The following is a 25,480-nucleotide window of genomic DNA, read 5'->3' as shown; positions in this document are numbered from 1 at the left end:
AACAAACTTAAATAGTTCTTAGACCTATCTTGAATATGTACCTCTGGGTGAAGTGTTTCTAGAATCTTTACACAGTATAGACAGGCTTTTAATTTGTGATTATCAAGAATATAGAACTAGCACGTAAGGAGACCAGAGGATAACGTTGTTTACACACTTGGCTCCTGCTCTAAATAACTGTGACTTCAGTGTTCTCTGCAGCCAAGCTGGAGCTTACTTCTTCAATCTCTAGCCCAATCCCTCAGCTCAGTGAACAGCAGGTGGAAGGTTACATAACCATGGACATCTTATTCTATGAAAAGCCAGGAATGGAAACTTCACCGACAATCAATCATATACATTGGAAATGTGTCCTCAGAGAGGAAAACTTTTTGTCAACATGCCACAAATATGAGTTAGCTGGACATCTATAAATAAGGCCTTCAGTTGCAAAGGTATATGCTCCCTTAGGAAGAAGTTAAAAAAAAAAAAAAAAAAAGAATAAAAAAAAAGAGTAAAAACTTCAAACCAAAAATCAACAACAAAAAAATATTCTGTGAGACAATGCTATGATATAGTTTTGTAAACCATATAGGTCTTAGAATTTTGTTAAAAATCTTCTGCAAATATCAAAAAAATTATGAATTCCTTGAATATAATGGGAATATAGTTTTCAATTATGGCCAAGGCAACACTATAGTGATGACTAAAAATACCAGTGAGATGCTGTGTTCTGTAGGTAGGAAGTGAGGGTTCCTTTTACAAAAAGGAAGAAACTTTGCATTTTAAGGTGGATCCAACATCCCCACGCTGTGAGGTGCTTGGTGGGTGAATGGAGAACGTCTGACTACCTCCTCTCTTCTCACAGGCAGTGAAAGGACCAGCTCAGCCCATCAGATAGGCAGGGGATAAGCAGATGAACTATGTAGGTTTTTCTACTTCCTTTTCCTTTGGGGATAAGATGGGTCTTTGCCAAAGTTATCCTACAGAGCAATACTGCCTGTTATTTTGCTGTGCTTACTACCTGCCCCTTAGTTCCTTTAACACTTTTACTCTAGCAGCACAAAGGGGAATAAAATGTGTTTTGTTGTTTTGTTTTTTAAAAACTGCCAAAATACAGGATGTTTTGTTTGTATTGTTCAAATACTGTGGTCTACTGCATCCCTTCCAGACATAGCCTTGGGTCATGTCTGTGTAACTAGGCTGGACACTCAGATTCGGACGGCAGAACAGGCCTGCTCAGCCGAGCCAGCAGCCCATGTTCTGGAGACATCAGTCTCACCATGTGCGTGACATCAAGACGATCCACAACAATCCCACAAGGCTACAATTTAAGTAGAGCTTCCAATTTGTTGCGGTTGGCATGACTTAATTTTGGCTAAAAAGGTACAGTTTTTTTTTAACCCCTCTCCTACATTTCTGTGTTTCACTGAGTATACAATAAAGAAAAAAAATATGTTCTTAAAGGGATTCTTCGTTTCCTTCTTAAGGAAATTTGGGGAATTTAACAACTGTTAGCCTCTGGCTAATCCCCAAGCTAAAGTCTGTTTCCAGCTTCGCCTACATCTTGACCCCTCATGGCAAATATTTTCGGCAGTCTATTTATAAAGTTCATCACTTCCCCTGTTACTTCATCTTCAGAAATGCCAATAATTTAGAATCTAGAATGGCGCAGCTGGTCTCATAAACTCGGGAAGAGAAAATTCTATGGAAGAGATAATTCTGTTATAAATTAAGAAGTCATTTTATTTTCTTCTGAATTCTGCAGTTAGAGGGAAGTAATACTGTTGCCCCAGCTTCCCACTTTACTGTTCAAAGATGCTTCAACATTTGGAAGTTTTTGAAAGATATGTTAACAGTAGTTGTCAATTCTGGCTTTGTATTTGAATTTCTATGGTCACTTTAAAAAACAGTGATCTATCCATTTATCAATTGTTGACTTATCAAGCAGAATTGTAGTTGCTGGTTTCTAGGTACTGATAGTTCTTAAGAACGCCAAGATACTCAAACATGAAGCTAGATCTAAAATCTTTTGTATTAAACTTGCTCAGGAAGGTAACACCCCAGGACACTTAAGATTTTTCAGTATCTCACTTGGACTGAGAAAGTTATTACCTAATTCATTTGTGAGCTGATTCACCTGAAAAAGTTATTCAGCTTCTGCATGAGATGAGAGAACATGTCCATCTGGAGACTCTCATCAGTTCTCAATGGACTTGTAAGTTACAATCATGGAAAGCCCTGACTTTCTTAACTCTAAGCATGCCTTTTTTTATGGTCATGATTTCTATAGCAGAATAAGACATTTTTTCTAAGTAAAATTATGTCTACACTTTTATTGTCATGTTTTTTCATTTTATATATGCAGTGCTTGTATTTGTATGTGTATTTGTATATACATTGTATTTATATTTGCTAGTGTGTACTAAGCAACTCCAGTAGTCTTTGTATCTTTAAGGCCATAATTTTCTCTTAAAGATTTATTCTCACCTAACATGTTCATCATCACTACTTAAACAGCAGATAATAAGGATGACACCAATAGACAAGCTAACAGGGATGGGAAAGTTCACGAGGTCTTAACCCCAGGCAAAGGACTGTAGGTAGCTAAGGAATGCGGGGAGCAAGAGATAGGTCTTCTGCAAGGAAGAACAATTCATTATGCAATACCATGTGGACACCCCTGAGAACACACAAGCAAGTTACAATGTACAGAGTGAACACAGTGCATTTATATATTTGGAAATGTGTAACATATTATTAATAATGTTATATGTTATGCATATATTGATATAATGCATATATGTTAATAAGGAGAGACAAAAGAAGCCATGAATTTGAAAGATAGCAAGAACATGTACATGGGAGATTTTAGAGGGCAAAAGGGGAAAAGGAATTATATAATTATATTATAATCTCCAGACAAATTAAAAAGAGTATCTAAAAGTAAGAAATTGAATTAGCTATCAAAAGAACATATTTTCTTCTACTAGAATTCCTTTAAGGTTTCCTTTAACATGTACAAGATTCTTTTCCTGAAGATATTTTTTTTAGTACTTTATTTATTTTTTATTTTATTTTATTTTTTTAGAGCAAAGGAAAAGAAAATGTTGGCAGAAGATTTTTTTTTTAAATTACTTTTTGTATGAGATAAAAGTTGAGTTCCTTTGTATAAGGATTCTTGGGGCATCTCTCTGTTGGTGCTTTTCTCTCTTGTTCATAAACCTGTTCTACATCCTTTGACAAAGCAGAGGACTGCAGAGGAGTACCAGGCTCGGGCACCCTTCCTTTCAGCTGTGTCTAGGAACTAGGGCAGGAGTGGGAGGACAGTCCTCCAAGTTACCGAGATCCCCAACAGGGAGGGTTTTGTGGCATACCAGAGAATAGAAAGGGATTAGCCACGCTTGTCCTACTTCCGGCCGTCTTCACAGCTTCATTAGTTCCCTGAAACTCAAAAGAAACTAAAGTCATAGGCAAGGCCCGAGCAGCTTTTTAAAATGGAAAAGCATAATTGAGAATATGGCCTGTCATAAAAACTCACATGAGACCCTTTGTCTTCTCGGGAGCACTGGCTGTCCAAACTCCCCTTTCCAGGCTGACACCAGGGCTTGACTTCATCATCTAAGTGTCACATTAGGTGCTCCACCTCTACCAAAGACTAACCTGAGCAGTTATATAGAGAAAGAGTTGAACACTCCATCACATAAGCTCTGTCTTCACTTTTGATATAGCCTGTAGTCCAGTGTTGAGTATATGGGATTTCTAATTTCACTTAGCATTTTCATTTGCCAGTGAGACTGATTTCTTCACGACCAGAGTTGTCACCTTTCACCTCTGTACCTCTATTGCGCAGAAGTCACTCTCTGCCATCTTCTGACTGCGCTGACGCATTAAATGTTCATACTTGGTGTTCATGAACAAGTGCTGGAGAATACAATGTAGGAACACGGCCCAAATTACTATGTTTATATGTTTCTGTAAGTTTCCGAATGTCTCCATACTGAGTTGCATGCCCAAGTTTAAAATCCATATTTATCATTTAACTAGGAATTCTTAAGCCAGTCTTTACATAAAAACCACCCAAGCAGCTTAAAAAACCACAATGTACAGATGGCATCTCAACTTAATCCAAATCTGGAGGTGGGATCTGGGTATCATGGTTTTGAAAAGCTTCTTATCTAGTCAGGATTGAGATCTTATTACTTAAACTAATTATACAAAGACAATTTCATGTTCTACCCTTCTTTCTAAACAGACACCCAAGATCAACTCTGTCATACACATTTTGAATGACTCTGCTTATGAAAAATTATTTGTTGATTTTAGTCCTTGGATGATGAATTTTTTTTTTTGAAAACTCTTTTAAAATGCGGTAACCCGTAACAGTCTTGCTCTGGAGCTATTGCTAATAACTTTAATGTAACTATCTTTTATAGAATTATCCAATAACTACGACTGCTTCCTCAAGCTTTCAGTAATTTAAATCCTTTATGATAAATTACTCTTTCCTATATATTTAGAAATCAAGTAAATTCAAAAGAAATAAATTTAATGGTCCATGGCATCTTAAGAGTATGTGTTATAACTGGAACGTTCTAAAAGAGGAAGACAAAGCCTTTAGTCCAAATTGTGTAGGAAACAGAGGCAGCTACTTGCCTTGGTGGTTTTATTGTAAAGAGTGAGCACTGTCCATTACTAGTGACTGACACAGAGAAGACCAAATCCGCCCTGCCAGCAGGCACCAAAGTGATAGAGGGGGATACTTATTTCTGTAGCACATTAATCCCAAATAGCATGCAACACCCAAACCTTCAAAAGACATTAATAACAAAAGCATTTTTAAATACTGAGAACATAGATTTTTTTTTCTTGTTTTCTTGCTAAGACAATCATTTCTTTCTCTTCAAAACAGAAACAAAGCAGAAGCAAGTGTAGTTGTTAGCATGAGCCATGAAATCCTAGCAGGCAACCCATGACACTAAAAATATTGTAGCTATTAATTCTGAAGTCCTAAGCTGATCCACTGGGTAATTCAGAAATATCTGAGTACCATTTGACCTCACCAGACTCTGTCTTCACTTCCACCTACACAATGGCAATACATTTGTAAAAAAGAAACCGTTTCCTAGAGAAAAGAAAGTTCATACCATTTGCTAACAGGAAAAAGGTATCGAGTAAATGCTCCTTTTCCACTTTCAAAGCTCCTTTACTCGACCCAGCATTTCTTCGTCTAACACTTAAAGGCCACATTTGGTGAATAAACAATATATATTAATTTTTAAATGTAAGAAATCCTACGCTGTCACTACTTATTTCAAGTCTACCACTGGTTTCAGGATTTCTGTGTGTGTGTGTATGTGTGTGTGTGTGTGTGTGTGTGTGTGTGTGTGTGTGTGTGTGTTTTCTTTTTAACTACAAAGAAACAACTTAGAACGTGTGTTTGAATTTGGATTTCCCAGAATATGCGCCACACTAATTCAATTAACTAAATAACTCCTGAAATTTATTTTCTATCCAGTATAGACTTTGTCTAGTAACTCAAATCCTTCACTAGATAAAAAAGATATTAAATTACAATAATTGTTGGACGTGGCATTTAGAAAGGGAGCAGCTCAAGAGAGGAAAAGCAAAATAGAAATCAGTAGACACTGATGAAAAGCTACGTGTTCACAGCTCAATCAGGATCACACTGACTGGAAAGTACATTTCACAAACAGTAATAAGATACTGTTTGTAAAAAGAGGTCTGTCAAATGATCAGCAAAAATGTTCTTCCTGCAGTTTATGAATATAAAACTATATGTCACACTAATATTTCTTTCTCTTCTGTTTAAAAAGATCATGAACATATGTCTTATGTTTTTTGTGGAATACTGAATAGGTTTTCCTAACCAGCCATAAAGATTTCAGATGTAATAGACGAGACCTTCTTTCTTACCTAGCAGGTATGATGCATGTAGGGTCTTGCTTAGCTCAATATGTAAGATAATGGGCTCTGGAGACTCCATGGTTTGAGATTCATGTGCTACCTTTACTAGATAACCTTAGGTAAATTACTTTAAAAGGTTTTAGACCAGTTTCTTCATCTGTAATATGAGAAAGGCAGTAATATGGAAGAATGTATTAAGTTTTGAAGAATAAATAAAGCAATGAACTTATAGAGTTTTAAGATCTTAGCACAGTACTTAAGAGGAAGTTCTCCAAAACTTTTGGCTACTATATTACTACCAACAACAATCACAATACATGGTTCCTGTAAATTAACAATGCAAACTGTTGACCCAGCCTAAACATAACACACGTTATCAGAGATACCTTGGCTAGTGACAGGAGAGAAAAGTAGAGTCAGAAATTCCAAGTCACAGTTGAAAGTATCAATTCCATTTATCGTTCAGTCCTACTTCATTCAACCAAGCCAACAAGTACTGAAAACCAACTGGGCAACATATGTCAGTGCAGATGGAAAAAAGAATACAACTGTCTTGAAAGTCTCTAAAGGAAGCTTAGTGGAAAGCTCTCTCTGGTCACTGCTGCTCAGACTTTTATTCGTGCAGAAAGAGTCTTTGATGTGTTTGTGCACTGAGAGAGACTGAAGGCTTTCTTATTCTATGAATAATACATATTATGGGGACAGTTTTACAAAAAAATGATCTATCTTTGCTCTAAAAAGACCCATGACTAAGCAAATGCAAATGAAGCATCACATCCTAACCACAAAGAAAGGTGTCCCTATATCTGTTGGAAAGGCCATCTTCCCACTCCTGTTAGATAGCTGAGTATCCATCCTTGTTGGAATCTGAAGCAACTCACAAAGTGTTTTATAAGATGAAATGTTTCCAAAGCTCATCTCAGTAACCAGAAAGTAATGTACGTTGGAAAGTATACTTGCTTTAGTTTTTAAAAAATGAGTTAGATTGGAAATCGGATTACTTCTTTAGAAGGAAGGCATTAATTTTTAAAAGAAAGGCTTATCTTTTTTTTTTTCTTTGAGAATCCAGTATTTCACTAGGCAAAAACTATTTGTGACTATTCAACTTCTGTGAATCATGCTAAAAAAGAGTAAACTTTTTTCTCCCTAAGGACATTTAAGATTGTTTCTATGCTGTGAGTGATGTATAGAAGATTTTAGGATTAACAAATTGGAATGCCTAAATTCACACATGGAGTTTTGTCTTGAAATCTTGTTTTTCATACGAGATTAACGACTGTAATTACCCCGTGTCCTCATGACCTCTTCCTCAACACCAGCAGTCAACTGACTTCTGACAGGTAAAGAGAAAGGACTGTCCATTCCATGGGACTCAGCCAAACACCTCTTATTAGTACACCCATGATTCTCAGCTTTTTATGCTGACACAAATATCAGAGCCACCAAACCCCAAGAAATACAAGTACCCACAAAATAGAATGTGAGATCATATGATATGTAAAATTATGAATAAATTAAAATGTTGGAAATAAAAGAATTAAGCCTAGACTTAATTGTTCTTTATTCTCTTTCCTTTCCCTCCTCTCCCCTCTCTTTCCCTCCCTTCCCCTCTCCTCTCCTCTGCTCTCATCTGCAGACCTGCTATGTAGCCCACACTGACCTTGAACTTGACCCTTTGCCTCACCTCTGAATAGCACACATGTGTTACTGTGCCCAGCTTTTATGACACACCTTAAATATGTGTGCTATGCTCATCACAAACATTATAAAATCTATTTATGATAGGCATGCATAAATCAACATTTAAGTACAGAATAGTAGGATTCCTTTCACTTTAAGAATTAAGAAAACTTAACAGTTGTCTGGTTTAATTCCTATAGAGATAATTTAGCAATTCATTTATATGCTGTAATAACAGTGCCAATGAGTTCTAACTGTGAGTTATTTTCTTGTTAAAATGTGCAGAACTGTTTTAAAACATTTTAACTTATTCTGCAAGAGTTTTCTATGGAATGGTATCAACTTTTTAATATAAAGACACCTGAAATGTACTTTAATATAAAGACACCTGAAATGTACTTCATAAAATTTCTTGTTAAAGAAATCCAAAGGTGGCTTTTCTAAATATGGATTTTATCAACAACCCTTTATATTATGATTTCTTTAAACAATTTTGAATCTCTATTTTTGGGTCATGTGACTTTTAAACTTTGATTTAAAAAGTCTGAGTTCCCTGAGATTTAAGTTGTTACCCAAGTCAGAAAATTGTTTTAACAACTTAAAATTAGCATTCACGTAATGTTTGAGACTTTAATTCTAAAGGATACTTAATAGCACAGAATCTTAACAGAATATAAATATTGCCTGGTAACTATTTGCATATGAATATACCTGCAATATATATACATAAAACTTAAAATACTACTATATTTTAAGTCTATTAATTTAGGTATGTATGCACCATTAAGAATTCATATGAATGCAGAAATATTATTTTCATTGAAGACAACATGAACCAAAATTTTTTATTGAGAATAGTTAATGAGGATAAAGAAACCTTACTGAACAAGAATTGCACTCAGAAAAAAGTACTTATTTAAAATGTGAACACATGTAAAACAGAATATCCCAGTATTCTTTGGAAAGTGATTGTCTCTCTAGAGCATGGCAATGTATTTGATAGTTTAACTACTTTGGGATTAACATAATAATGTTGTCTATTAAACTAAATAGTTAGTACTTATGACCATCTCTTTATTATTCTATCAAAGAACATGTAATTTAAATAAAGCTATAACTTAGTAGAATAGTAGGCTCAAGTCTAGTATGAGAGTAGATTTATACTTAATTATGCAGGAAATAACCATAATGGAAATTTGATAATTTTATCAAAACCATCTTTGGCTTATTTGAAACACTCTCATAAAAATCTGCTCTTAAATTGAACCACTAAAGACATTTTTTTTTTTACTTCTAAGATTTTATTTTTAATAAAAAGTAAATATTTGATTAGGAATGTCTGAAAGCAAGCTTTTGGTCTATTATAAAAGTTTCTTGGAGATCTTAGATATGGGGACGAAGAAAGTAGGGCAATGCATATATTCTCAGTTACTCTTTAAAAACCTGTAAAAGTGACTACAGTGGCATGTTCTGACACATTCTTTTCATAAACCGAACCCTGTTAGTGACAGCGGAACAGATTGTGTGCATCTGCTGGGAACGAGCCAGATGACAGTGGAAAAACGCACATGGATACCTTGGCACAGCAAATAAAAAATGGAGAAAAAAAAAAAAGAGCTGGAAGAGAAAGTGCCCAACTTTAATTGAAACATTCTTTCCAGCATGATGAACATCGTCCAACCACTTCTTGTAGCCTGTCAATTTTACATGTAAGAATGCGTTTTAAAAGAATCCTTTGTAAGTCAGTGCTGTTGTGTCCGCTCTTAGCACTGAATGTTGACTCTGGCAGTGGATTCTTTATTAAAATTATGTCAAATGTAATAAGCACAAATGTTGACAAAGACACCTAGTGGTTTGGTATAAGCTCACTAAACTTCAAAAAAAAAAATATTCTTTCAGGTTCAAGTGAAAATTTAAATATCTAAGTTAAGTTTTCAAATTGTGTATTATTCTGTCAAGTGCCAAGGATGCCTCAATTCAAACTCTGTTAATGTGACTATTGTAAGTGGCACTTGCGTTCAATAATGCTGTAATATTTCATTTTTATGCTGATCACCCACAGTATTGTTCAAACAGTTGGCTCAATAGCAGAAGAGGGGTCTATACATACAAACAAATGTGTTGCTATAAATCATATCTGGAAGTTCTCTTGGATGCTCTGATTACAATGAAAATTTATTCTATACAGTATACAATGCAAATTTTAAACTGGAGACAAAGTTGTTTAATAGATTAGGAGTCTGACTGAAGCAGCTGCAGTCAAAAAAAAAAAAAAATCCCTTGTGATTAACAGCCATTTTCCAGTAATCATAACCCTGGAAAGGGCTACTAAGCAGGGGGAGGGGGTTGCAGATGGGAGTAATTCTCTAAGCCCATATGCCTTAGAGGGCTCCATCATCTTCATGCAGACTTATTATTATTATTATTATTTTTAAATTAAAGCTTTTAGAAGCGTCCTTGATTGCAGTGTTGGGAGCTGTCCATGCTGTTTTACCACAGGGAAGTCCACTCGGCAAGTATTCCTTGCGCTGAGCCCTCTTTTATCCAGGCATTAAAACAAGGTTAGAAAAGAAAGCTGAAATGCAAGGTGCACACCAGAGGCTCATTATTCAAGAGTGGGAGAACTATTTCAAGCAGACGTAACTCCCCAGGTTGTATATACTGGGAAAGCTTTGTCAACATTACTTACTATCAAAATATGATTTTTTTTTGAGAAATTAAGTGGATACAAAAACAACCAAAAGAAGGAAACTAGTTTCTTGCACCAGAAATAGTCTAAGTTTTATCAAATTCTCCTTAATGTGTATTTTATAGGTCAAATGCTAAAGTCATGAGTAAAATTCTGCATTTTCTATGTTTTGTATTTCTTCTCATGTGAATGAAAATACCTAAATTGAATCCATTTGTCCACTGTCCAAGGTAGGTCAACCATAGTTAGAATTAATAGTCACTCATGTAACTAAGGATTGTAAAAATGTAATTACTTATTATTTGACTCTTCAAAGAAAAGTACATTTTATCTTTATGATTAAACATCTCAAGCTCTTACTCAGCAAGTTCCATACAATAGCTGTTATAGGTTAAGCACACTTGTCCACGAACATAAAGATGACTACAATACCACTCGTTCTTCACAAGTGATGTGATCACTACATACAACCAAATTGTGAAATTAAAAAAAAAAAAAAAACAAGATAAGCTGATAGACCTCTCAAAGGGGAGTACTGATTTAAGCAAATGAAAGACTTCAAAAATTCTTAGAGCCTGTTGTCACAAAGTACTTCTAATTCTGTGCATCTGTCTCTTTTCTTGAACTGAAATCCCAATGAAATTATTATTTTTAAACAATAATTCATCTAAAGTCAAAACTTAAAGTAAATTACTTTTAAAAGTCAAGGATGCAATTATTTTTATTTCTGTGGTCCCATTTCTAATTCTGAAAGTAACATCTGATCTATGAATGTTTTGCTTTTCTTGGAGAAAGATATAGTGTGTTTAGTAATCATTAAAATTGACCTAACAGAATCGAGACATAAGATTTGACCTGACGGTGACCCCAATTTAATGGTGTAAACATATTTAAAAAAAAAATCATTCAAGCATTGGTAAGTGATCATCAATAGTCAGAAACAAAATTGTTAAAATTCAGTGGTATTACAGCAATTTAATAATTACTCAGCACTTATTAGATGCCTGCATAATGCTTTTCTATGTACTTAACCTTCAGAAAAACTTGAAGAGGTAGATAGTATCACACACACACACACACACACACACACACACACACACACACACATTTTACAGATGCTGGTCTGAGGTTTTCTGGAGGTTAGATAACCTGTCTTCCACCACCACAGGCCCAATAAACTACTGGTTAGATTTTGAACCCAGTTGAACGTGTTTGTTTCCCTCATTATCATGCTCCACAGCCTAAAGGCCCACAATGCGTGAGCATGTATGATCAAGACACAGCAAACGAATGTGGCAATAGGTTCTTTAAACACTTTGTGTTTGCTGAAATGATTTTCTCTTTCTTTCATATTCCATTCCCATCCCCTCATGCTTTGCATCTCTCATGTATTCTGATATTTTCATCTCCACTTGCCACTTCATAAACACAGTTGTGCACATGTGTAAACACACACATACGTGTATGCACACACACCTGCACACATGCATGCATGCACTTCATAGAGTCAGACAAAAGCTGTAATTTTGTTTAGCTTATTCCATAAATCTTCCGTCTTCTGAGAGCTCATGAAGCTGTTCTTGTTGCTGTGACTGTGCTGTCCAGTGAGGCTAGTGTCACAGCAGCTCCTTATAAAGACACTATCTACAGTCCTTACACTTTCAAGATCAGTGCTAGGAGTTCTTTTGTGACATGATAGTATCCTGTGTCGAACCACACAGATTTCTCAAGTGTAAGCAAATAACTTAACACTTGAAACAATTCTACAGTCACCCAAGTGTAGACAAAGAAAATTAGAAGTGCATGCTTTCCCAATACCAAATCATTTATATGTATATTTCAATATATCAGCTAATCTATTTGCATCTGTATTTCTTTCTTTCTATCTATCTATCTATCATCTATCTATCTATCTATTTATCTATCTATCTATCTATCTATCTATCATCTATCTATCTATCTATCTATCTATCTATCTATCTATCTATCTATCTATCTATAAGAAGGAAGGTCAGATGCAAGTTCAAAATAATAGTTTTAAGGGGAAAAAGATGAAGTCAAGAATCCCTACGACTGTTTTTTGTTGTTGTTGTTGTTATCTATCTATAAGAAGGAAGGTCAGATGCAAGTTCAAAATAATAGTTTTAAGGGGAAAAAGATGAAGTCAAGAATCCCTACGACTGTTTTTTGTTGTTGTTGTTACATGAAAGAACAGAGGGAGATGGCTCACGTAGTGCTCACTCTCATTCCATTCAGATTGAGCAACATTGCCAGTCTGGACCAATAAGTCATAAGGAGCTAGTGCTAGGGGCTGAGAAACTCAGGTGAACCCTTGGAAGTCTATTCAAGTAACTGTGGCAATTGCTGTTGTTTGTGTATAGGGAGAAAAGTGAAAATGTGCAAGGAAAATGTAGGCGACAGTGTTTCCTTAAGCACTGACCTATACCAACTTTAAATGGCTTTCAATAAATCCAATAATGAAAGTCATGCACACTCGCTTTTTCAAACTGCTAGTTTTGCTGCTTTTACTTAGGTAAGAAAGGTAATTGAGATGGAATTAGGTCTGGTTTTATATATTTTGACTTATTAACAGTTATCAAAGCAGGGAGAGAAGAGCTAGATCCTTGACCAGAGAAACCTTTACTAAAAGGCTGACAACCCACTGACAACCCAGTAAGTTTTTTCTCACATGCATGGAAATCAGACGCTTTGAAGAAGTTATTAGTTAATGAAGTTTACAGGTCTAAAAGGCTTGATGGGGCAAACTACCTACTAGGTGCAACTAATCTAAGAGATTCAGGCTTTAAAATGCAGAATAATTTGTATAATATTTAAATACCAAGATAGTGCATTTTCTATTTAAAATTCTCACAATTGAAACTTGACAGTGGGTAGAACAATGTTTATAGGACGTATGATTTAGATTCTCTTACCATTTCGGACTATCCCAAGAAAACAAAGAAATTTCATTCTAGATTTTAAATTAAAGCAAAATCAAAGGTTTACACAATATTTAATGGGACGTCTGAATTTACGCCTATGTATATTTACAACATATACATCAAAGTTCAATATTTTTTTCTCTCCTGCTAGACAGTTCTAGCCCACAGATATTCTCATGATATTCCTTTTACTTTTTCTAAAGCGATATGTTACATTACTGTTTTAATACTTTTTCACAAAAATGTGCATACTGGCATCACACATAGTTATCTTTGACATTTAAATAAAATTAAAAATAATAAAATTTATACATTTTAAAGGAACTTAAAGTTATATTTACTTTTTGGGGTGCTTAGTAAATGTTATTTAGGTAATTAATAATTGGTTTGGTTTGTTACTGACTAAGACTTACACTCTGTTAGAACATTGTGAAAGCAATAATTTAGTTTAAAAATAAAGGTGGAACAAATATTTATTATGTAGCAACACTTTCTCCTGAAGGGTCCCATTTAATATATTTCCAAAGGTGAAGGCTACTTTTAGAAAGAGGTGCTGGCAATAATCAGACCCCACCTCTCACAAATGAGTGCTCACTACCCTGGCAGCCAGAAATTATTTTTAATAGGATTTAAAGAAAAGAAGCCCATTGGTAAAGGTTCAAAGTCTAACTAGCAATTACAAGCTACTTTTTAAAAAACATTTGTTACTTTATGTGCCAAAGGGAAGTAGATGTTTCAGACCACAATTCCAAATGCAAGGATTAAAAATGTTTAGAAATCAACTTACCTAACATGATATTGATCAAGTCACTTATACATGTTTTCTCTTTGTACTCTATAATTTGACCTAATTACCGAATGTTTATCAATAAAAAAAAAAATCAAGGTAGACTCACATGTTGTGATGGAGCAGTTATTTCCTGTGATAGGCGGAAAAAAAGCCCCACCTTTGATGTTAATTTGCATCACAAAATGATCTGGTCTATCTGCAATATAATGCATACGTTTCAGTGAAAAGAAACCATTATATTTTTTTCTTTGTGCAACAACAAAAAGCCCCATAGATATCTGATCAGGCCTTCATGTACTATGTAGGTAGGGGGTGGGGAGGCAGGCGGTCGCATTTTATAATTCACACCTATTGTTTGATTCATTCTAAACCGGGATGAATGTCTATATGGGAAGAGAAAGGAAACATACTGAATCCAGTTTGCAGTTCGTGCCTTAGTGATTTCAGAGGCAGAGTTTTCAAGTTGCAGAAGGGAAACACTGCGCCTTTCCTTTCCCAAAGCCTCAGCTCAGGAAGGAGGCCCTCTGCTGCTCAGCCTATGCTGAAGGAGAAGGACATTGCTTAGGGCTGAAATCACTCTGCGACAGGGGAGAGACGTTATGATGTGATGCTCTGCACTGTGTCTGGTTGGCAGCCAGCAAGTTTTCATTTTGTAGCCCGTAGCCCGTTGCCAGTACCTGCCCTGCATACACAAGAATAAAAATCATCTCTTCCCCAGGAACTATGTACATATTAAAAAAGAATTAAAACAGTTTATTTCTCTTTCTTTATCTTGAGTATAACTAGCATCATTTTTTTTTTTTTAAAGAGAGTTGAAACTACAGTAACTGGAAACTTCCTCTTTAAATCCCCTAAACTACCTTCCCACAAAGCCATTTAAGTCAAATCATACATTTACAGACTCACCTACATGAAAGATATAACTTAAAACATCTGCTTAGACACATATGTTTTGTTCTGATGTAAAAAGTGTGGCAATTTAAAAAAAAATATAGGGCCATTATATTCTTAAAAAATATGTGTTTTCTGTGTGTGTTCATTCATTAGAGAGATCGTTGACTGCAATTAGGTAGCCAGCCCTATAAAGCCTTCCTTGTGTGACCATGATTTCTAAAAATAAAATGGTTCAGTGAATATTTCAGCTAAGTAACCACATCTTCAAAATTACTATAAAGAGATCCCAAGCCTTCAAGTTCTATTAAAAACATCAGCTTTCCAGAATGGCTTGTTATACACCTTATGCAGGGTCAACAGTTAACTAGGATCTAAGAAATGAGAGTCAACTTTAATTCCCTACTAGACAAATTTCCTTATATTTACATTGACAAATATACTGCCTAATTTCATAAAAACTGAGCATACCTAAGCCAAAGATGCCAATATTTGGGATTTGGGGAATGGTTGTATTCTCTTGCTATCATTTTAACTTGCTGAAAAGATTAGAAATATATTTTAAAAACATATGCAGTTTAAGGCTGTTTTGTTGTTTTTTTTTTTTTTTAGGCAGTTTCCATCCTCTAACAAAGAACCATATTAACACTCCTAAAATTCAACAGGCTAGAACGCACAGTATCTGTAAACAACGTATGTATGACATCTTCAGATGTATCTTATGTATCACAAGGTGCAGGAAGAAAACCAAGAGACTCTCAGGGTACAATTTGGAAAAATCAGGTTCCCACTAGGGACTGCTTCATAGTTCGCTTCTTCCAGTCACTCACACAAGTTGAAGGGACTTTATTTAAACCAATGCTTGAAGCCTTGCACGGCCATGCAATAAACAGGCTGACCAGCACTGCTTCATTCATTTCAATTTTTTCTGCATTAAGAATTAATAAAATCTCCCAAAGGCGTCCCTTATTAATGAGTACTGATTCCTACAGATTTTCTTTGTAACAAGTTTACTGCCTTTATCTCTTGTCATGATACTGATTTCCTGTACAGTGCCCTCAAAAAAATTATTTTCATGTGCACTCTGAATTTTGTTAACACTGAGTCAATTTTAAAAATGAAAAAGTAGCAGAGATTGGAATTCTGCAATAGAAATGTATAGAAGATACAATGTAGTGAAAGCAAATATCAGGAGCCAATGAGGGTAAACCACAGGCTTATATAACAGGTAACATCAACTCCTTTCTTAACACAACATGCCTTCTCTTTGTGCAGTGAGAGCCAGAAGTACAAAATAATATTTTGTCAGATTGCCCTTTGATGTTCTTATGTTTTACTGTAGTATCCTTTGTCATAGACATTATTATTTTGTAACAGATGACGTTATTATTTTGTAACAGACAAGGAAGTAGGATGGTAGTGCTACCTGCACAGCCTCACAATGGGGCTGGAAAAGGTATGTCTATAGCACCTTTGATTTCTATGTCTTAGTACTATACACAATGTAGAGTTGTCAGAATTATCTCAATGTAGTTTATGGTTGTGAGCACAAACACTAACACTGTTGATTTCTTTGTTTGTTTTCTTGCCCTGTTTTGTTTTATGGTCCGTGTTTAGCAGTGAGTATTAAGCGGCAGGCAAGAGCTTATTTTCAGGGGAAAAATATCTTTCTGGTTTTCTTTGCTCACTAACTAGAACAGATCATTACAAATCATCCTGTTTCTCATGGGCCAGTCCCTTACATACTACAGATTTGCTTCAATTCTCCAGGGGAAGAGACGCAGCTCCTGTGGGAAAGGCCCACCCCTTCCTAGATGTTTGCTTTCCTTAAACGAAAGGAACACACCCCTTACATTCTTTGAAATTTGTCCAACAAGCAAAGAATTGTAGTGGCACTGTATCACTGACCAACTTAGGATAAAACAATCAATAGGCAAATTTTGCTAATATTCTGTGTACTTTTTAATCAGGGCTGCCTACCTCCCTCTGTCTCTGTGTCTCTCCCTCTGTCTCTCTGTCTCTCTGTCTCTGTCTCCCTCTGTCTCTCTCTTTGTGTCTCTCCCTCTGTGTGTCTCTGTGTCTGTCTCTCTCTCCTTTCCTCCTTTCCTCCCTCCCGCTTCTTCCCCTCTATCTGCCCCCACTCCATGTAAGTGTAACAAATAATTAAGCTCAGGTCTAGCATATGCATTTGGGTCCTCAGAACACTGTATTAGCGAAAGTCAAGAATGTGATGTGCACATGTGCACTGTGACAACTCAGGAGGCCCAGAGATGTTACAAGCTTTTGAACTTGAATTTACAACTATTAGGGAAATGTCCCCTTTTCTGCACTAAAGAAAAAAACTTATAAATTCAAATGGCAATTGTCTTAGGCAGAATCAGAGTTGCCAGAAGTCACAAATATGCAAGCATGTCACTCGTTGCTGCTATGAGCCTAAGGACATAAACCTTGCACTAAAGTTGATATCCACTAATGTCTACCTCATGATAGTGGCCTGTTGAGTCCTGAGAAATTATGTTCTAGTAAGCCTCTTACTACTACATGGAGACAACTTCACCCTAATCACGTTTCTCTTTTGCTATTTTATGAGAAACATTTGCACTTATCTTTCCTCTTACTTTTTTTAACCTTTCAAATGCAGTATTCACATAAAAATTTGCATGTGTGAAGACATAGAGTTAACAACAAGTTGTCATCTCTTGAGGGGGTTTTGTTAAACGAAACGATGAGTTCTTTTTACCACCTTTTTATCTGCCATTCAATGATAAACTCAACTATCTAATTTCCAGGTCTAGAAAATGGAAGATCTGCTATTTTTTTTTTCATCTGCAATAATAGTGACTATAAGGAAGGATTACATGAATTTCAACGAAGGTATAAACTTATTACACTTAGCAGAATATTGTTAAAGTCGAGGTAAACCTACATATCATAAATCCACAGATGAAACATCTCATTCACTAAAGTATTCTATCTTATTATACTAACGCACAGAAAATTAAACACATAAATATTAATTTTATGTATCACAGAAGATGTAGGCAATGAAAGTACAATGTTTACATTTATGGATGACTCATTAGTGCTTTATTGTGGGAGACACTAGGAGGCATCAGTAGGGTAAAAAAGGACTTCAATTTTAAAAGAAGCAAGAAATTACTGCTGCGTTGAATGTTTAGGAAATCTGAGTCTTAAAAATGCTACAGGTAAAACAAAACTATTCTCTAACAAAGTCCCCATAAAATCTCCATTTTTCATAAAGAATGATGTTTATATAACATTCATAAAATAGACACACACATACATATATTAGCCAATAGCACCTATATGTTTGGAATGTATTGAATCATAACTATGTAGCTACTCATCTTGATGAAGAATATACCTGATAACAGAAGACCATACAGGACATTGTCAATTATGTATTTTCTGCTCAATTTTTCAATATCATGAGGATATATTAATTCTGGCAAATTCTACTCTGTATTCTACACGACACTTCTGAATATGCCTAATTCCTTTAAGCTTTATGGTAACCACTTCACACAAACAGACAAGTTGCTTCTGTTCATAGAGAGTTGATGGAACTTAAAATTTAAGCAATGAAAAAGCACTACTGGGTGTGTATGATTAGAAAACTGAGTTTTCCGCTGTTTGGATGGCTCTTTAGAGTGAGGAAGCAACAGGGTCGTGGCATACTCATCTAGCAATGATTTCGAATCAGAGTGTCTTGCTGTTCCTCAGCAATCAGCTTTTATCTTTGCCCTATCAGAATAACATGTGAACTGTGTAATCTGCCTTTTGTGAGGAGTACAGAGCGCTGTTGCTTCAGTTTTGAGACTTGCCTCTGTAATCTGGTTTGATTTCTTAAAGGTGACAAATCCCAGTGAAGAGTCAAGCTTTACCGAATGGAGGAACAACCATGAGTCCGTGAATTAAGGCACAGTGCTGAGGATGGTATCCCAGTCAGCTCTTCTTCCCATGTGTTACACTCACCAAGCATCGGAGAGAAAGCCTTTCATCACTATATACATGTAAAAGAACTGTGCATGCTTTCTAAGTTTAGACATTCATTTGAGAAGCATTATTCTAAAAGCTGTTATTTTAAAAAGTTAAAAATTAACCAGCAATCATTCTGCAGTCCATGTTGTGAGGTTGTGACCTTTAACTACACACTAAATTTCTCCACGTTGCTTTGAATCATGTCCTGAAAACCTTAGATCTCCGTTAAATAACTAATTTTTGTTATATAGTACAGTTATTACTGTAAAGATATTTTCCCATTTTTGTCCCTTCCTGAGATTTCATAGACTCAAATATAGTGCACAAAGAGTTGGGACATAAAACCCGCAAAATATACTACAATATTTAGAAGAGTTTTAAAAGATAATGCTTACATTTGCCAAAGTGTCATTTAGCATAGTTCTCTATTAAAGACATTTAAATGCAATGAATAATTTATCAGAAAGACATAATTATATGCCGTTCAACTTAGTCACAGAGTCAGGTGAAAGCCAGTGAAAAACTAAAAAATATTTGAAAACTATAGAATATATTGTTTTTTTTTCCAGGATTCAATTTTCAGGAATCATTAGACAGTTATTTCTTTATTTGAATGAGTACATTTCCTAAAATTCTACAAAATTAACCTGTTTATAAAGCAAAAATTAAGGCAAGTTGCAGCAACTCTTTGTTACTGAAGTTTTCTATGGTTATTTAATATCTCTCTGCCTGGGAAAGTTAATGTCCACGATTACATACTTTAAGAATTTGACTAACTTTGAAAGGGTAGAAAGTTGCTTATTATGATATGGTCATGTGTTATTCCACCAATATCAAAAGCATTAATTTTAAATTAATAGCACACCTTAACATTACGCTTCAATGTATTCACATGCACAGCAACTAAGATGCAAATAACATAATGAATGAATGAAGTAAAATCCTGCTTCAAATACGGAGTATAAGAACTATACAGCACATTTCCAAACTGTGTGAACCGCAGTAATAAGAACAGCATTTTTAAAACCAATAAAGTTCAGCACAACTCGAAGTAAAGATAACTACCAACTATTGGGCCCTTTAACTTGCCTAAGGTAGCAAATTTTTTTTTAAAAAAAGTTATATGTTAAGTATGCTTCAATGAATACTTTTAGAATAAATATCGGAATCAGATAAAAGATTAGATGTATTATCCTTCAAATAGTACAAAAACTCATTGATTTAAAGAATTTTCTTCACCCTTGACATGGGATGTAGGGGCAATTTGTTTTATCTACCATCCACTTGCTTTAGGACTACTTTTAAACTCAAGAATTACTATCCTGCTTATACTAGATGATAAAAATGTGTTCTCTTGCCTGCACTTTTGTAATTGAATCAATAGCTGCACAAACATACTATTTCTGCCATACTTACATATGTTGAACTACTTTTAAGACTAGCCAAACAGACATTATTTTTAAAATTAAATGAGATACTTTATCTGTAAATTGAAAATTGCTGATCCACTTAAAGCTAAAATCCGGTATGGCTGAAAGGTTAAGTGTGCCTCACAGGTGGTCACATTTCATGTCCTAGCAAGTCTCTAGGGGAGGAGGATTATTATGCCCCTACAAACATTTTCACTCTGCAATACAATTCCATTGCAAGGTGCCAGTAGAAGGGAGCCGTGTTACTCTTCTGAAAAGGCATGGAAAGGCGACTGGAGTTTTCTTTACAGCACTTAAAGAACGTGTACAGTCACTAAGGATTTCATAAGGCAGTTACCGTTCGAGTTACTATCACATTAACAATAGTAAAATGCACTCTGTGTCAAAGCAGTTCTCCACCAAGGACCAGTTAAGGAATTGGCACAGAGCCTGATTCTACATACAGTGTCAGCATTTACATACCAAGTATTTTATACAGAAGACATCCATTTCAAAAACGTGAGGGAAAAGGTTCATAACTATAGCATCTAGAACAGTACAAAATGGCTCAGATATAACATTTTCCTTAAGAATTGCTAACCTTGCTCTGGAAAGGAAATCACATTAGCATGGCCCTCAAGCACTTGCATAATACCCAATCACACAATGAGCAATGTGCCCCGTCTCTACAGACTTCCTTTATGGCCAACTTTGTCACTTAGTTTGGGAACTTTCATCCAAAAGTCCAAACAGAAGGCGGGCTAAGAGACTTAGTCTTGTTTGTTTTTTAAATAGCTTAATATTTCCCTTGATTTAACAACAATGCATATACTGAAACACAAACATGAACTGTGCAATGCACAGACTACCATGGCCAGGGCAACCACTTCTGGTCCCCACCAATTAAACTCCCTCAAGCCTGCACTTTGGTGAGGGAAGAGGATGCACAAAAGGTGGCCTCTGGCAGACGGCCCTGCTGTAGCTTAAAGTCATCCCAAGGGCTAGTGGCCCAGAATCCAAACCCAGGGCAAATCAGTCTTTGGGGGCAACTCATAGGAACATCTTTCCACGGTGAACTAAACAGCTAAATTTTAAGAGAGCTACTACAAGGTCACAGAACAGTCTGTATAATACTAATATCCACCAGGATCTACGTTCTCCACCCTATCAAACATGCTAGTGACGTGAACTAACTTCTTGAAACTTTAAACAAACTGAGGTGACAGGAACAGTCAGATGTGATTTCAATAGCAGATGGCAAACGGATACTACTATCTAAAAAGTTACTTTCAGCCACACACAAGGAAATCGTAGAATCTAAAGAAAAGAATGCACAACAAGCCTTAACTTAAGCCTTCCAGAAAGGAGTTGGATAGACCCAGTGCCTGGAAGAGATTGGTGCAGATTTCAGAGACAATACACAGGCTATTTCTATTCTTTTGGAGAAATGTCAGAGGTACTTACATGAAGGAAGAGCCGACCAGATTAGTCCTTGGAATATTTTCCTTTCTTAAAAGAGAGGAAGAGAAAGAAAAAAAAAATAACAATAATCTTTACTTCGTCCAGCCTTGAAGTGCTTCTCCACCTGATTCAAAGCTGCAGGCACGGCGACCCACACAGAACCTTCAAAGTCAATCCAATAGCAGCCCGAAGATGTCTGGGTGTACGCGTGTGCTCAAGTGTCTGTGACTGCGAGACGAGCGAGCAGAGAGCTGGAGACGAAGTGTGCGTGTGTGTGCGCGCGCGAAGGGGGGGGGCGACGGGGAGGCGCGCGCGGGATTGCGCATTCGCGCGCGCCCCGAAGCCGCTGGAAGGGGAGGAGGAGAAAGAGGAGGAGGAGAAAGAGGAGGAGGAGGAGGAAGGTGGAGGAAGCGAAGGAGGAGGTGGAAGAGGAGGAGAAAGTGGCTCTCTGTGGCCGGTGGGATTAAAAGTAACCAGATTCGTCCAGAAAACTGCGTCCAGGAAGGAAGTGACAGGAGCCGAATGGGAAAAGGAGAGCAGCTCACAGCCTTAGATACGTGGTGTAAAAGAGCGGGGGGTGGGGGGGAATGTAAGGATACTGGGAGGGGACGCGGGGGCGGCAAGCAAGACGGAGCACACAGGGCTGGGGTTCTAAGCAGCACGTACACGCCGGTGCTCCCCTCATCTCCCAATTCATTTTATTCTTGCCTTTGCCTGGCGCTGTCTTTTCCTTTCCGTTTCTCTATCCCAACCAGCCCAAACCGTTGCCTCTCCTCGCGAGCTGGGGAAATCATCAGTTTCACTCTTGCAAAAGGGGGGCGGGACTAAAAGCTCGCAGCATTTTAATAAAACAAACATACTGCAGCTCCCTCCTCACCCCTCCAGTCTCAACTAGATTGATAAATTACTCCACTACACTACTTTAATTATGTATATGGTATGCAGAATAAATCACTGAACATCAGTACCTCAATCAAGCACTTTTAAATGATAATTGCATCTTGGTGAATCAATCTTTCCATTCCTGACATTTTGCTAATTTTAGTTTTACGGTGGGGTAATGGCACATGCCATACGCAAACCTAATGACAATTCTTTATTGCATGAAAGGGAAGACAACACGGGGAGCGGCGGCTCCCTGCCTCTCTCCCCGCCGCTACAAGAGGACGCTCGGTGGGGACGCTCGGCTGCTGCGCGCTCGCTCCCCCGGGAGGCTGCAAGCCTGCTAGCAGGAAAGTCCTTCTGAAGTCGAGATCTTCTCTTTGACCAATAGGAGCGCGACCCTAAGAGCTGCTCTAGTGACTCCCCCAACCCCCCTTGGGTTCGCAGTGGCCACTTCATCCTTGCTCCGGTCCGCGCGCACCTCCGTTACTCACGCGTAAAAGCCACGATCCAGGATGTCTGCAAGCCTCGATCCCAGCATACGCTTCCTGCCCGCCCAGAAAGTACAAAGCTTTTGGCCTTGAGACTCAGGAGGGCTAGGCTAGAAAGTGAGCCTGAAGGATCTTCCAATGTTAGTAATAAAATAATTACAAGTTTTGAAATCTCGACTTTATCCCGGGGCCATTAACTTTCGAAAATCTGGACAAATTTATCGAGGGGACAGTTTCCTCAGAGAGACCCCCCCCTCCTTCCCTCCGGTGTCTCCTCCACACCTTACTGGACTTTATCCAGGTCATTAACAAGTAAACCAAAAACAACTTCCCAAATGCATTAGGCTCCCCTGACCGATAGCGGGTGACTTCACTTATCCTGAAGTGTTTCAGCTGCACAGGAAGCAGGAGCTGAGACTGATAAGAATACTTAGGTTAAGGTTTAAGCCTGTCGAATACTTTTCCACAGTAAAAATATAGGTTAACAAAGACTTGATACTTAGAAAAAAAAAAGATACTAGATATTGTGACCACACCCAAAAAGCTAAAGATTAAATATGTCAACTAGTATACAAGTCACTCCTATGCCTCCCCCAAATTTTTCCTTTCAAAAATGAAAATGTTCATGCGAAAATTGAAAGATTGCATGCCAGGAGTACTGGAGATTGTGTAAAACATGAAAAATTAATTTTTAATATGATGACTGGCGGAAGAGAAAGTTCACAGAGTACCACCATAACATAGAAGATACAAGAGGAGACAATAGTAGCCCAATGAAATATGTAACTAATTGAAGATATTTCCTCACACACAAAAATAAACTCCTTTCAAAAGGGTATGTTTAACCCAATAACTGGCTGCATGGCCTGGTAAGTTCTTCAGTAGGCCTGCAGAGGACTATTTTAATGCAGAAGGGCAATGTGGTTCAAAAAGCCTCCTCTTACTGCTGTTTGAAGTTAGTAGCTTCTCTCAGAGCAGTGGGTTCAACATTTAAGCACCCTCCAAAGGCTTCACTTGAAAGAAGAAAGTTGATTTTACAGGCAAGTTAAACTACATCACAACAATCTTCAAACCTCTGGCTCCTTACCATTGAGACTATTAATTAGTGCTGCGATTTTATTACAGGAAGGCATGACAAACTGTGACAGAGTGGGTTTTTTGTTTGTTCTGCTTTTGAAAATTAGTATCTATGCTACACAGTGCTTGCCTCTCTTTCACGTAGCAAGTGTGACTACCATGAGTTTATATAAACAGAATGACATCTTTAGAGGTACAAGCTCCGAGGCTTAGACATGCTGCATGCTAAGGCATATGGTGACATAAATGAAAATTTTTGAATATTTTTGAGATTTACAAAGATCCTCACAGAGCAAACTATAAGTAGGACCAAGGGAACTTATTGTCATACTGCTTTAAATTAAAGTAATGAACTGTATTGGCCTATGCTACATGACAGAGAAACAGCCAATGAATTCAGTCTTGCTTTTGTCATTAGTTATAGACGGTATTTCTACTTACCACAGTACACTTCTGTTTTTATTTTCCTTCAAAAGGAAACTTTTATTTTATCCCTTCAGATGTCAAATAATTATTTAGTAATAAACATTGTACCAAATCCATATTTATCAACAATATTATAAACATTTAAAAATATGCTCAGTCCCAGGTGAGGATGATTTAAAACTTTGGGTCTGGAATGTATTACAGTTGGCCTTTGAAAAGATAAATTTTTTCCCCCTTTGTAAATTTAGCTTCTTAATTATGTCTGAGATAAGTTAATATTAGTGGTAGTTCCCCTCACATTAGCCTTGTAGCTCAAGTGGAAGGAAACTAGTTACATGGAGAATAAATAAATAAATAAATAAATAATCTAGTAATAATCCATGAGGTTGTCAATCCAGAGTGTGCTTTCTTTTTGCCTTTAAATAATGCCAGATTCGCATAATCTGTTTACTTCAATTGACTCAAACTGGTAATTCTTGCTACCTAATGGTACTCGGTGAGCAAAAGAATATTTTCTTCACTAGGAAGTATTTTGGTCTAGGTATTGAGAGACTTAGAATTCTCTATCCAGTTCAGGATTTGTGGTTGTGGATGTGACTCTGGGGCAGAGCACTAACTTCGTTTATGGTTTGATAGCCAACATTGAAAACACCAAAAGTGTCGTACTAATGAATGAATGAATCCTTTCTAGGCCCCAGTGTGCTAGTTTGCATGAGCTCTCCAATTTAGTTCTATGCTTGAAAATAAGTGTAACTATTACATTCTTTATGTCAGTGGGGAGGGAAACTAGGGATTTGAAAAAAGGAAACCTTAAGAAAGAGGATGAAGTGAGG

The 25,480-nt window shown here is 36.7% G+C and overlaps 1 protein-coding gene across 16 annotated transcripts in view; it reads right to left on the bottom strand.

Annotated features, from left to right (window-relative positions):
* Nucleotides 1-25,480, bottom strand: part of Mef2c (myocyte enhancer factor 2C) — a 162,293-nt gene that overhangs the window by 119,791 nt on the left and 17,022 nt on the right. For 3 of the 16 annotated variants that reach the window (XM_076927092.1, XM_076927094.1, XM_076927091.1), the window contains exon 1: nt 21,775-22,069. The exons of 2 other annotated variants lie outside the window; for them this stretch is intronic. The gene's annotated coding sequence lies outside the window, so the exon portion shown is untranslated. Of the gene's footprint in view, nt 1-14,114; nt 14,136-21,774; nt 22,078-22,479; nt 22,571-23,147; nt 23,210-25,480 lie in introns of those variants that run through there. 11 more of the 16 variants (XM_076927082.1, XM_076927080.1, XM_076927083.1 and 8 more) reach the window with 9 other exon arrangements.

Source organism: Arvicanthis niloticus, chromosome 29 (genome assembly GCF_011762505.2).
Source record: "Arvicanthis niloticus isolate mArvNil1 chromosome 29, mArvNil1.pat.X, whole genome shotgun sequence".
NCBI lineage: Eukaryota > Metazoa > Chordata > Mammalia > Rodentia > Muridae > Arvicanthis > Arvicanthis niloticus.
This window is presented reverse-complemented; position numbering and strand designations above follow the sequence as displayed.